The following is a 13011-nucleotide window of genomic DNA, read 5'->3' as shown; positions in this document are numbered from 1 at the left end:
CAATGATGCTTAAGAGTCATCTCGTGCAAGTTCTCAACTATCATAGAGTCTCTGGCTATCAAATTATATCACGTTATATCAAATTATATGAGTTGTAGGGTCTAGCAAGACATCATTTGAATGATTTTTCTCTGGAAAGCCTTGAATTCCCCACTTTATCTAGCCAGTGAGTTGACATTGCCCCCTACCCCCATTGGAGATGGAGGACCTAAACCTTTTTTAGACATAGCTGGTATGCTTCATGCTTAGAAGTAGGAGCATATTTTGACCTTCTTTACCTCTCACTCCCCAACAACTCTGAACATTATCCCCAAATATCTGAATCAGCCTCGCTCCTTCCTTTGGATTAACAAAAACATCCAGAATGTTAGAATCTATTGCTTCAGAGCTCTTTGAAGCTTTCATGCACCAGGTATGAGACATTTCCAGACAAAATAACCTAAAATTATCTGCAAGGGAACTTTAAAATAAATACAGTAATAATTCAGCAAAGCAAAGCTGTATTCAGATCAGACAAAAGCTCCAAGGAAATCCCCATAGGCTGACGTCAGGTAGAAAAAGCAATTCAACATCAAGGAATTGCTTCAAGAAACAAATCCAGAAGTGTAGGATGTAAGTACAGCATGAGAATAAGGAGCTGGGTTCAAGTTTAGATTCTACCACTTGCTAGCTGTATAACCCCGAGAATATCACTTAAAATTTTTAAATCTCAATCTCTTCATCTGTAAAAAAAAAATGAGATTAATGAATTTTGATCTTCTTTAGATCCTTATTACATAAAAGTTTATCCACCCAGCAGTATCTTCAAGTATACTCATAAGTATCTGCAAGATCTGCAAGTATCTTGTTAGAAACTTGTTAGAAATGTAGAATCTCCTCAGGTCCCACCCTAGACCTTCCGACTCAAACTCTGCATTGCAACCAGATCCACAGTTGATTTATATACACTAAAATTTGAGCAGCACTGACTTGGGTGAAGTGGGGGGTAAATGAGGGAATTTGTATAATTTCATCAATAAATTAGGAGGCCAAACTTGGGGGTAGGTATGAATGAAGGCGTGAGAGAGATGGAGAAGACTTGGAACTGTTTCTGGGGGGTTGGATGAAAGGATGGTGGAGCAGACAGGATGTCCCCTCTGAGATTAAAAAGCATGTGCTTACAGTGGGCCAAGTCCAAATATTTTTTTAAGAGAGAAGGAATAAAAGAGGAGTTAGCAAACATACAAATACTACCATTTACTGACTGAACATTGTGGGCTAGGTACTTTTTATGTGTTATACAATCATTGTAATAATTTTACCAGATAGGTGGTGTCAAGAATTTAGAACAGTTTCTTACAAATAGTAATTGGTCAATAAATATTGACTGTTACTGTCATTTGCAATAAATACTATCTTAACCTTCTCCTTCATGAGAGGATCAAAGTAATAGACCTATATTCACTTTATTGCAACTTTAACGTCATCAAAGAGGAAGGTGAAAGCAAACCAATGTTTGCCCAGATTTCAAATGCTTTAACTAAAATTCCTCTTTCTAGGAAGTTGCCTGGCTTTGGCTCTGGATTTTCCCCACTTCACTTTGAAGAGTATAGACTCTTACCCTGGCAATAAGCAACTCTTAGCCTGAGGAAGTCAGGATAATTCTATTCTATTTATAACAGGCAACGCAAATATCAGAAGAGGCAGCAGGGCTTGGAGAGAGATCAGATTCCTTTGGAAGGAATTCACCCCAGGATTTTGAGAGAGGACAGTTTCAGCCAGGGCAGATGACTTTGGCACTTTGGGAGTGGGAGAAGCTTCCCTCTCAACACCTCTAGGGCTACCAATCCTTGCACCCCAAAGCTATGGGCTGAGGATGGAATCCTTCAATATCAACTGCTACTTCGGTAAGCAATATTAGGAAGGCAACTTAGAAGGCTCTAGAAAAAATCATTGAAATAGTAAGTGTCCAAAGCCTCAGTTGGGAACCACAAAACTTGTAAAGATCCTTTGAGTCAAGGAGATCCAAGAAGAGGAAACACAGTAAATCCCTGTCATCCTGTCTAAATTCTAAAGCCCAGGCATTACATTTATGAATGAAACCCTTGCTAATTCTCCAGTCCTGGGAACATCACCATCTGCTGCTGCTCTCCTTCAGACTTCCCCCTTTTTCATCTAGAGCTGTTAACTCTTTTTAAGAATGCACTCATCAGGTCCCATTCACTAGCCTTTAGGTCATTATAGTGATTGATAAGGTAATTTTGAGCTACTATAGGAAGGAAGCCCTGTGGGATTCAAAGTGCTAAAAGAAAACTAAGGAAGGATGTTCTGGAATTTTGGCCTCAAATTGCTTTGTGCAGTAATAGGAACAGACTTATCACAGGAAAGGACCAGGTCACTGGGGATACATTAAACCCTGCACACTCCCAAAATAACAGGACTTAACCTGGCAAGTAGATCAGACAGGCCAGGCCTGCAGCAGGTTGAGACCTCCAAGAGAACACAAGAAGCTACCAGAAAGTGAGTAGGACCAAAATAATGCTTGGTACAGGGGACACATTTGGAAGTGTCTGCTCCACACATAATGATTGCCTTATAATTCCTCTCTGATTTACAAAGGTGTGCCCCTAGCTTATATTAGATGACCCTAGCTTCCCGGCCAGAGCTGGTTTATCTAGAGGCAGGTAACCGATTAAAGCCACGTCCATCAGTGCCCAGTTCCCTTTGACTTGGAAATTGGAACTAAGAGAGCCACCAGTACCTTTCCATGAGAGTGAACTGTAACATAGGACCTCAGGAGATTAAGGAGCTATCTCTTGCCCACAGTGTACTCTAATCTAAAAGAGAAGAAATAAGCAGCTATGAGACACAGAAAGAAAACTAGCTTGGGTTCCCAACAACTTCCCAGTTTAAAGCCAGTTCATTCCCCAAATCCAGTCACATTCCTCTTCTGCTTAAACTAGCTCCAGCTGGTCTCCACTCTTTGCAACCTAAGGATAGAAATTAATAAATAAAATGTCTTAAGAGGCAGCTGCTGCTCAGATCCCAGTGACTGTCATCATGCAACAGTAGAGGCCCAGATGCCATGTTTCAAGTTTTTCAGGAAAGCTGCAAATGTACATTTTACATGAAATTTTCCACCTTTTATACACTGGTAATGAAATCAAATTTTGGAAAACCATGGTTCAAGATACAGTGTATCTGTGGCCTGAATGTAGTTTGTAGGCCCTTGAATTGTGACTGAAACAGCACATAAAACACTGACCAGCTTAAACTAGTTTTTCTTCCTTAAAACAGGTTGTTGATTAATCAAACAGTGCTCAATAACAGAGACAGCATTGTGCATTTATAACAGGCAACTTTATCTACTTACACATTGTGCATGGCAGGAACTCATGGCCCCAGTACAACCCCAGAATGAAGAATCTTCAGAAATGTTGCTACCTGATCCCTTTACAAAGCAAGGAGTCCTTAAATAAGGAAAATCTGGCTTCCAGCAGCTTGATTACCATATATGGACTGATTCGAGACTAGTCAATCAGTTTTTGCCCCTAACTCCTTAAATTTTGCTGTGAACCCTGGATTGAGGAGACAGATTTGAGAGTCTTGCCTCCCATCTCCTTGCCAGTCAACCTCATGATAAAGCCTTTTATTTTCTCAAAAGCAGGTGGGTGTTGTAACACTGGCTTCTAAGTGCGCTGGTCAGTATGTCCTTGCTCAGTGACATGACCTCAGTCAGTAAGCGTTCTGTCTTACCTGCTGCTTCCTTTCTTCTTAGGTCTTTCATCTATTACTATATTTTCCATATGTACCCATCTGTGCACTATTACACTGCCCACAGGGCCGAGTTAGTGACCCAGCTTGATCTATTTCCTTTTTGGTCTTGCTGACTAGCTAGCTGAACACACTAAATGATTAAAAATGTGGTTGTGGAGGGGCCAGCCCAGTGGTGCAACAGTTAAGTTTGCACATTCCGCCCCGGTGGCCTGGGGTTCCCCGGTTCAGATCTGGGGTGCAGACCTATGCACTGCTTGGCAAGCCATGCTGTGGCAAGTGTCCTACGTATAAAGTAGAGGAAGATGGTCACAGATGTTAGCACAGATGTTAGCAAAAAGAGGAGGATTAGTACCTGTCACTTTTATTATTGGTGTTGCTGTTTTTACTATTACTATTAATTATTAATTGTTGCTTGACTACCTGACTAGTAGACATTTCTACTAGTCTGACCTCAGAAAGTACAGCTCTCTCCCCTCTTTCCTGATCTGCAATGACTCTTGGGACCCAAGGACTGCTCAGATTGTGTCTACCTTCTGGCCCCAGTAATTTTTCTGGTCTCTGTTGACTGACCCTCAGTGCCAAAGATGGCTCTAGTTTCTCTCTTTAGCACTGGGAGGAGCTCTTTATGCAACCCTTAATGTTTTGAACAGTAAAGAATGGCTTTGGGGGAAAGTGCTCTTAATACCGTGCCTATAAAAAACAAAGACTCTTTTATTTATGGATTATTTATTTATTTGTGTCCTGGATTCTGTCTACTGCTCCACTCTTTTTTCCTGCCACTGGCCCAGAATCTCTTTATGCTCTAATCATAATAAAACACTCACTATTTCCTAAACACAACATCTCTTGGGAACCTCCACTAATTTACACATGATGTTCCTTCCATCTACAATGCCCTTCCTTTGTCTACTTGTCTACCTTGAAAACTCCTATTTATCCTTCAAGACTCAAACATCACCTCCTCCAGCAAGTCTTCTCCGACCCCTTCACCCCCAATGTCACCCACATCTTTCCTGCTCACGTAAATAGTTTGCTTACTTGTCAATTTCCCAATTCTTCCCTCCTTGAGTTTATTCAACCACTTTAAACCCTCAATGCCCTTATCTATAAAATGGGTATAACTCTATTGTGAATTTAAATGTGAAACATGCAAAAGGCTTAGCATGGTCCCCGGCATATAGTAAGCAATCAACAAATACTAGATGTTAGCAAGAGCTTTGTCTGTCTCCCAGCTGAGCTCCACAGCAAGGCTGAAGTTTTATATGTTGTATACCCAGCCTGTAGCACAGAGCTGGCCACATAGAGGGCATTTATGTTGAATGAGCAAATGAGATGAATGAATGAATGTTGCTTCCCATTTCAAAACCATCTGCCTTATATAAGTGGAAATAGTTAACATATATACCTAGGTTTAAAGAAGCCAAAGCTGCAGATCACATTCTGCTTCAACAGAAAAGCACTCTGAACCCCTCTTAATATTTTCTGTTCTACTACCATGCCATCACTGGCCAGCAAAAGTGCAAAGAGTTTTCTAAACTTACCCCTTCCCTAACCCTACTCTACCCACTTCTAACTTACATTATGTTGATGATCATTACCTTATATGGTTATATGGTTCTTCCTGCTTAGAATACATTTTCCCCTCCACTCTGGCTATCCAAATCCTACCTACACTTCAAGGTGAAGCTAGGCTTCACAGAGAAAATGACACTTGAATTGGGTATTGTGACATGCATAGGAGCTTACCAAAAAGAGAAGGATGGAGTAGAAGGAAAGGTGGAGGTGGGATAATACATGTTGTAAGAGGGGAAGGACATTTCTGGAAGTCTTGATAGTATGAACAAAGGCATAGTGTTTGTGAAAGACCATGGCACTTTCAAGTAGCAGCAGTTAGTTTAATGTGGCTCTTGTGATGAGGAAAAGTCACAGGGAATACACGCGAAAGGTAGGTCTAGGACAGACTGTGAAGTGTCTTACTAAAAGGCAGAGATTTAATCTTGTAAGTGAGGGGGAGTCCTTGAAGGATTCTGAACATTGGACTGGCAAGATAAAAACATATATTTTAGAAATATCCTAAGATGTAGACTAGATTGGAGTCTGTATTAGTTTGCTAGGATGGTGACAACAAAGTACTAAAAACTGGGTGGCTTAAATAGAAATTTATTGCCTCACAGATCTGGAGGCTAGAAGTCTGAAATCAAGGTATCAGCAAGGTTGGGTCCTTCTGAGGGCTGTGAGGAAAGAATCTATTGTAGGCTTCTCTCCTTGGCTTGCAGATGGCTGACCCTCCCTACACCCTTCATATCATCTTTCTTCTATGTGAGTCTATCTTTGTGTTCAAATTTCTCCTTTTCTTAAGGATACTAGTCATATTGGATTAGGGTCTGTCCTAATGACCTCATTGTAACCCGATTACCTCTGTGAATACCTTGTCTCCAAATACAGTTACATTCTGTGGTACCAGGAATTAGGACTCCAACACATTTTAAGGAACATAATTCAACCCACAACAAAGGCCATAGAGATTGGAGGCAAATAAAGCAATAGTAAAGGAGCTATTTTAATAGGCCATGTCAGACATGATGAAAAATTTAAGCAAATACACTACAAGTAGGGATGGAGAGGTACAAAGATTCCAGAAGCGGAATCTGGAAGGTAAGGAGAAGGAAGAGTCATAGATGACCTTAGGCCTTATTGTTTGGTTGACTATGTGACTGTTAGTCAAGGATAGAAATGGTAGTGGAAGGTTTGATGATGAATTCAGTTTTAGACATATCAAGTATGAGCTGTCAAGTCAAAATGTTCAGTTAACAGATGAATGGGTGGGTCCAAGCTCATGAAAAACATTCAGCTTGGAGATGCAGATTTGTTATACAGGCTGTCCTCAGCATATAAATGGCTGAAGCATATAAAGAGCTGAAACTCTTAAGTTTATGAGATAACCCAAATAAGGATTATAGAGTGGCAAGACAAGAGAATGAAAAGGGCAGTCAGAGAGGTAGGTGGAAATCCAAGGTAGAGTAGTGTCATAGAAGACAAGGAAGGGGAGGTTTTAAAGAAGGAAGGAACATACAACAGCCTTAAATGTGGTAGTGAGTCAAGTATGTTGAAAAGGTAAAGAGAGCACTCTGGACATATTTAGGGGATCTTTAGGCAACTTTGGCAAGAACAGTTTCAGTAATGATTTAAATGGAAACTGCAGGAAAAAATGGAGTGATAATTTGAGTGAGTGTTGTTAAAAAAAAAAAGATCAATTTAGACCAGAGAAAGAATGTGTTTGCAAGCTGAAGATTAGGAAGTATAGCATAATAGTCAAGGTATGGGCTTCACAGACTGGATTCAAATCTCAGCTCTGCCACTTACTAGTTGTGTAAACTTGGAGAAGTTGCTTGATTTTTCTGTGCCCCAATTTCCCTAACTGAAAAATGGGTACAATAATAGCACTTAATTCATTGGATTGTTGTGAGCATTATATCAATTATCACATGTAAAGTGTTCAATAGAGGGCTTGGCACAGAGTAGGTCTTCAATAAATGTTAGCTGGGGAAGGGGTGGTGGGATGGGTAGGATAACCAAACAAGAAAAAGAAAGTGAAGAAGATAGGAAAGAAGGAAACTGATGCAACAACTTCTCAGAAGGTATAAGAGAGAATCGATCTTCTTCTGGTTACTAGCTGTGTGACCTTGGTAAGGTACTTTAGTTTTCTGTGCCTCAGTTTCCTCATCTCTACAATGGAGATGATAACAGTGTCTACCTCACAAGGTTTTTGTGAGGATTAAATGGAATGATACATGAAACACACTTCCCACTGGTAAGGACTTGGGGAGAAGGATAGTGAATAGCTTAGAAGAAATCATGAGTGTCAGCAAGACTGAAAGTTAAAAAATGTTTCCAAGTGAATAATTTTCACAATTTCACGATAGAGTAAAATAGCGCTATAAAATATTATGATGTTTTCTTAAAAAGTTTAAGCATTCTTCTAGTGCTAATAAATTTGTGATTTTTTGATTAAAGTACATTGAAAAGACTTTTTGTATTTAAGTAGTTTCAAATGTGTTTGAAACTCTTTTCAGATAATTATGTTATAAAACAATGGTATGAAACTAAATTGTATTAGTTGGCATGAATTCAGCAATAATCTTACCAAGTTTTTCTTAAAGGACCATTGTATCCAAAGCATAAAAACATAAACCATCTTGGTTGGGTTAAGATGAACAATGCGTTAAGATTCATCCTCCTTACTAGAGTAAAATTTTAAGTAAAATAATTGTTGATTACTTTCTTTAAAAATGGCTTCCTATCTCACTCAAAATAAAAGCCAAAGTCTTTACAAGGTCCTGTGTGATCTGGCCCTCTCTGTCTCTCTGATCTCTTGTCCTACCACTCTCCTCCTCTCCACTCCAATGACACTGGCCTTCTTGCTGTTCCTTGAATACACCAAGATTTTGCACATTCTAATTCCTCTGTCTAGAACACCCTTCCCTCAGGTATTCTCATGGCTGGCTCTCTCTCTCAGTTCATTCACATATATTCTTAAATACCACATCAGACAAGCTTTCCTTGACTGCTCTATATTAAATAGCTCTCTCCAATTGCAAGTACCTTATATCCTTTCTTCCACCTTATCAACACCCAAAAAATATCTTATTATGTATTGTCTTTCTCTTCCACAACACACCCTCATTAGAATATAATCTCCAAGAGGGCAGGGACTTTGCTTTGTTTATTGCTATATAAGTCTTATTCCGTGCTGGCACAGAGTAGATTCTCAAGTATTTGTTGAATAAATGAATTAATGAATATCATAACACAATGTACTTTTGTGCTGATATCTTTGTCCATCACAGCTCTCCACCCTTGAAGGCTGAGCAACAACTAGGAAGGAGCTCAGACCAAAGTACATGTAAGGGCAAGCTAATTAGTCTAGGCAAGAGAAGTCTACCCCACCAGATCCAGGCATTCCAGAAGGGAAATTGGGGGTCAAAACTACTGCTAGTAAAATACAGAGAAAGAGAGCACAGTGTTCTTTCTGCAGTTATTCCTTATGAAACCGTTTTACCTCTGCATAGACAAAATTCTCTACAATCCCAGGAAGTAGAATGCATGACACCAAACAATTTAAATTACTCTAGGAAAGCCACTTGAAGCCCTTGGAGAAGGATTTCTATTGTTTGCCTGTAGTACTTGTTAGTGAGTTCACAAACCTTTCATTGTCCTAGAAAAAGAATAACCATATTTCGGCAATGGTATCTTATGACAGCTAAGAACTGCCTAGTACCCATATCCCGCAACAAGAAACTTTCCCAAAGAAAACAAAACTAACATGAACACAAAGGGGCAACCAAATGTTAAAATGGAAGCACAGCAGTCCCTCACATATTCCATGCATGCCAAATGCAGGAGGCTGGCTATGTAACCAGCACATAGTTCCTTCCCCACCTTCCATGCAAGAGGGAGGATAGCAGAGTTCAGTGGATGCGACACGTACAAAGTGTTGGCTCTGGGACAAGACTGCACTTCTACTGATAAAAGTAACCAGGAGACTTCCAGTTGAATTCATGTTTCCTTTGATTTTAGGAGGCCATAGGCCAGGGACTTTAGGGAGAAAGAATCCTAAGTGAGGCTTTCTTCTTTATCTGAATCCAGTGGACTCAATGATATGGCCATTCAGAAGAAGGTTATTTTGAGGTGTGGAAAACCAACTGAGGAGAAAGGGGTTGAAGGAAAAGTGTTTTAGCTAAACATTGACAGGAACCTACAACTGACTTATGCTCTTGATGGGAACTGGCACTGGGGATGCAATAAAACCCAGCACATTAAAGAGGGGAGGGACTCTGTGCCTTGCATTTAAAAACAGAGACAGCTGAACTGGTAAATTGCAGAGGGCTGGGAGCTGTGGCATTCCACTGACCAAAAGGAAACTTTCAAAGTGAAATACTAGCCCTAAAACCTCAAATAACACATTTCCATTGCTTTGACTCGTGAGATATCATTAGGCTCCCTCCCTAGGCAGAAACACGAGACAGACAGACATGGAAGAGATGTCACTGGTCCATATGAGCCCTTCTAACAAGTCTCCACCACACTAGTTTTTCGGGTTTTTGGATTTTTTTTTTTACCCGAGGAGAGAGCTGGTGAAGCCCTTCTCCCCAACACAATCTTCCCAACTGGACATGGACATGGGAGTGACACATTAGCCAAGGTGGCCTTAACTTCCCTTTTGAAGCATCCTGCCTCTCTCACTTTGCATGCAATTTTGACTTGAGTTCCTATCTCTTCAGCTGGATCTCCCAGTCACTTGGGATTAGGGATATGGATGCCTGGTACTAAAGAAAATACAACAAACGTTAACCATTGTAACTTTGATGTGACAGAAGCTCGGTAAATGTTGGAATCAAATTCAACATTCATCTCCATATCCTAGGAAGAAACCTTGCCCACCAATCTCTTAAGAAAGAAGTCAGTGACAGCACTTTACATGGTCTTCACATTACAGACGCCACTCAGCAGTAGGAACAGCTACAGGCAATGAATCTGGCATTCAATAAATATTTGTAGAATGAATGTTTTCAAGTCATCTGCACTGCCACTGCATCTCTCAGGAAACAAATTTTCCCCTTCAGCTAAAACTGCAGAGCCAATTGACTCTGCAGTTAACTAATGTGAAACTTGGCAACATTGCCTAGGGTGCACCTCCTGAGAATCAACTGAATATAAGAATCAGGTTTAGAGGCTGGTATGAGGAAGAAAAAACTGTCCTCTCCACACAAATTCCTCCAACACAGTAGTGTCTTAGTAAGGTGAGTCACTGCCATCCTTCTCGAGATTGAATTTCCAGTACAGATTTCCCTCAGTTGATCTAGTGCGCTGCCCCTTTAAGAAGCCAAGCAAGATGGAGCCCTCCCAGCTCTCAGCTAGAGGCTTTAAGCCACCTGATAGGAATGCTGGAGTGAGACAAAAAGAAAGAACGCCCGGAGGGGGTAAGTCGCGGTTCTAACGACAGAAGGAGAAATCAAGGCTCTAATGATACAACGACCAAACTCTGAGCACGCCTATCCCGCCTACCCTGTGGGTGGCAGCTTCCCTAGGCTCTAAAGCACCACCTCTCCTCCCCTCCCCTCCCCTCTCTTCCCCTCCCCTCTCCTTCTTATCCCACCCCACCCTACTCCACCCTCTGGATCCTCCTTGAAAGTCTCCTTCGGAAAGGTGCTTCCTTGCTACCCAGCTGAGACCCTAGTGAGGGTGGCAAAAGGAAGAGGAGGGTTTGTAAGCGAAATGAAAGGGACTTACTTTCGGATTCTGCGCCTCCGGAGGCATCCTCTCCTCTCAGCCCAGGGCCAGGGCCGACGGGGCGGGGCCGGGGTTGAGCTGGTGGAGCCGGGGTCCTCACTCCCTCGTACTACAAACCTAGTTCAGTGGAGAGTTAGCGGCAATGGGCACCGACTAGGGCCAGTGTATACTCGATTTTAAATTACCTCAAACGGAGACAAGGGTTTACGAAAGTTGACCGGGGGTGGGAGTGGAGATGAGCTCTAAAACCCTCCTTTTCCTCCCTTTCTGGCTAGCTTCCCCCACCCGGCATTAGCGATATCTGGGGCAATGGTTTTCTTTTTGCTTCCTTGTGGTTTCTTCTCCCAGCTGCCCGTCCCAGACCCCACCCAACGGCTCCACCCCATGCACTGCTACACTTTCTGTCAATCACCAGCCCCTTTAAAGCTGCACCGCACTACTTGGGTTTTTGTCCCTCTTTGGCGGGCAGACAGAACCTTGGACCTCCTGGCCTCTCCAACAATGCCTCCGACCTTTCTGCTGAGTTAGGGAAGCTGAGGTTAGTTGCTAGTGGCAGTCCCCCCGCCCCCTCTGCTCTAAAGCTTACACAATCGGCTCCACCCAAACTCCTCCTGGGCCGGCCAGGCTACGCCATACCCCACCCCATCTCCTTTCTTTACTCTGTTTCTTGTAAAGAGTGGGTCCCTAGGCTGCCAGATAGCCAAGAAAGTTCCTGAGGAGGCGCCCTCTTTGGCACCGCCCACTCCAGTGCAGTTTCTGAAGTGGCTACAACCAATCTTCTGTCCCTAAGGCCTCTTCACTCTGCCTGACCCGGTATGCTCTGTCTTCTCTATTTCTCATCTGTGTGCGTCTGCAGGTTTCTGACTAGAATGGGGTGGAAGAGAGGGTGGGGATTCCCACAAATGTGCTTCATGCCTTTCACTCACCCAAAACAGCAGTCCCACACCAAGGCCCCCTTGGTGACTAGGCAGCTCAAAGTCAGAGAAGGCCCCTGAGGTCCCATCCCCAGGTATTAGTAGAACTCCAGAATGACCCATCAGAAATTATATTTAATGCCATTCTCCATTCCAGTTAATGGCAACATCTGGTTGCTCAGGCCCAAAATCGTTGACTCGCTTTTTTCTCTCATACTTCACATCCGGTTCAAGAAATCCTGTTGGCTCTGTCTTAAAAATATGTCCAGAATCTGACCACTTCTCACCATCTCCACTACTACCACCCTGGCCCTAGCCACTACTATCTCTAGATCCAGCCTTTGCGTACCCCTTAGACTTTATTTATAAAACCTTGTTGACTCTCCTCTAGCCATGATCTCCTTTTTATTTCAATATGCAAAGATCTGTCTGACCTCTGGAACTTTGCACTTCCTTTTTTTTCTACCTGGTTCTACCCATGGTGGGCTCCAACGTCCTTCAGATCTTAGAGAAACTTCCCCTGACCACTGAGATTAAAGTAACTCCCATGGCTGTGACTTTATCCCATTTTATTTTTATCAAGGTACTGATTACAATCTTATGTGTATGTTTGCTTCTATGGTAAAGAGTCTCTCCCACTAGAGTATAAGCTCAGTAAGAGCATGGACTTCATCTATTTTGTTCTCTGCTCTATCCTCAACATACTGAACAGTGGCTGCCATATAGTAGGGGCTCAATTAATATTTGTTGGAAGAACAATTGAAGGTGATATCTTCTGGGATCTATCTGAGTGTTATTTTGTGTTTAAACAATAAACAAACCAAAAAAGAAGACAGTAAAGAGAAGCGCATCTGTTATGAACCATTTGCCCCATCTATTCTCCCTTAGGACATCCATCTGGATACCTTGCCTCTGGGCTGAGTTAGCAGTGGTAGTTGGAGCAGTTACCTAGTGGCTTTTAGGGTTTGCAGCTGATTGCTGGTAGTTGACTTAAGTGTTTTTAGTTTTGTCAAGTCAGTGCTAGGGAGCATAGTTCTTGAAGGCCTGGTTC

At 42.0% G+C, this 13011-nt stretch overlaps 1 protein-coding gene across 4 annotated transcripts in view; it reads right to left on the bottom strand.

Annotated features, from left to right (window-relative positions):
• Positions 1-11591, bottom strand: part of KLF8 (KLF transcription factor 8) — a 325570-nt gene extending 313979 nt beyond the window's left edge. For 2 of the 4 annotated variants that reach the window (XM_070257091.1, XM_014728902.3), the window contains exon 1: positions 11047-11591. The gene's annotated coding sequence lies outside the window, so the exon portion shown is untranslated. The remainder of the gene's footprint in view (positions 1-11046) is intronic. The other 2 variants (XM_070257093.1, XM_070257094.1) reach the window with 2 other exon arrangements.
• Between the last annotated feature and the right edge of the window lie 1420 nt (positions 11592-13011).

The sequence above is a fragment of the Equus caballus genome, chromosome X, assembly GCF_041296265.1.
Source record: "Equus caballus isolate H_3958 breed thoroughbred chromosome X, TB-T2T, whole genome shotgun sequence".
NCBI classification, from domain to species: Eukaryota; Metazoa; Chordata; class Mammalia; order Perissodactyla; family Equidae; genus Equus; species Equus caballus.
The sequence above is the reverse complement of the archived record's forward strand: the minus strand, read 5'-3'. Positions and strand labels throughout refer to the sequence as shown.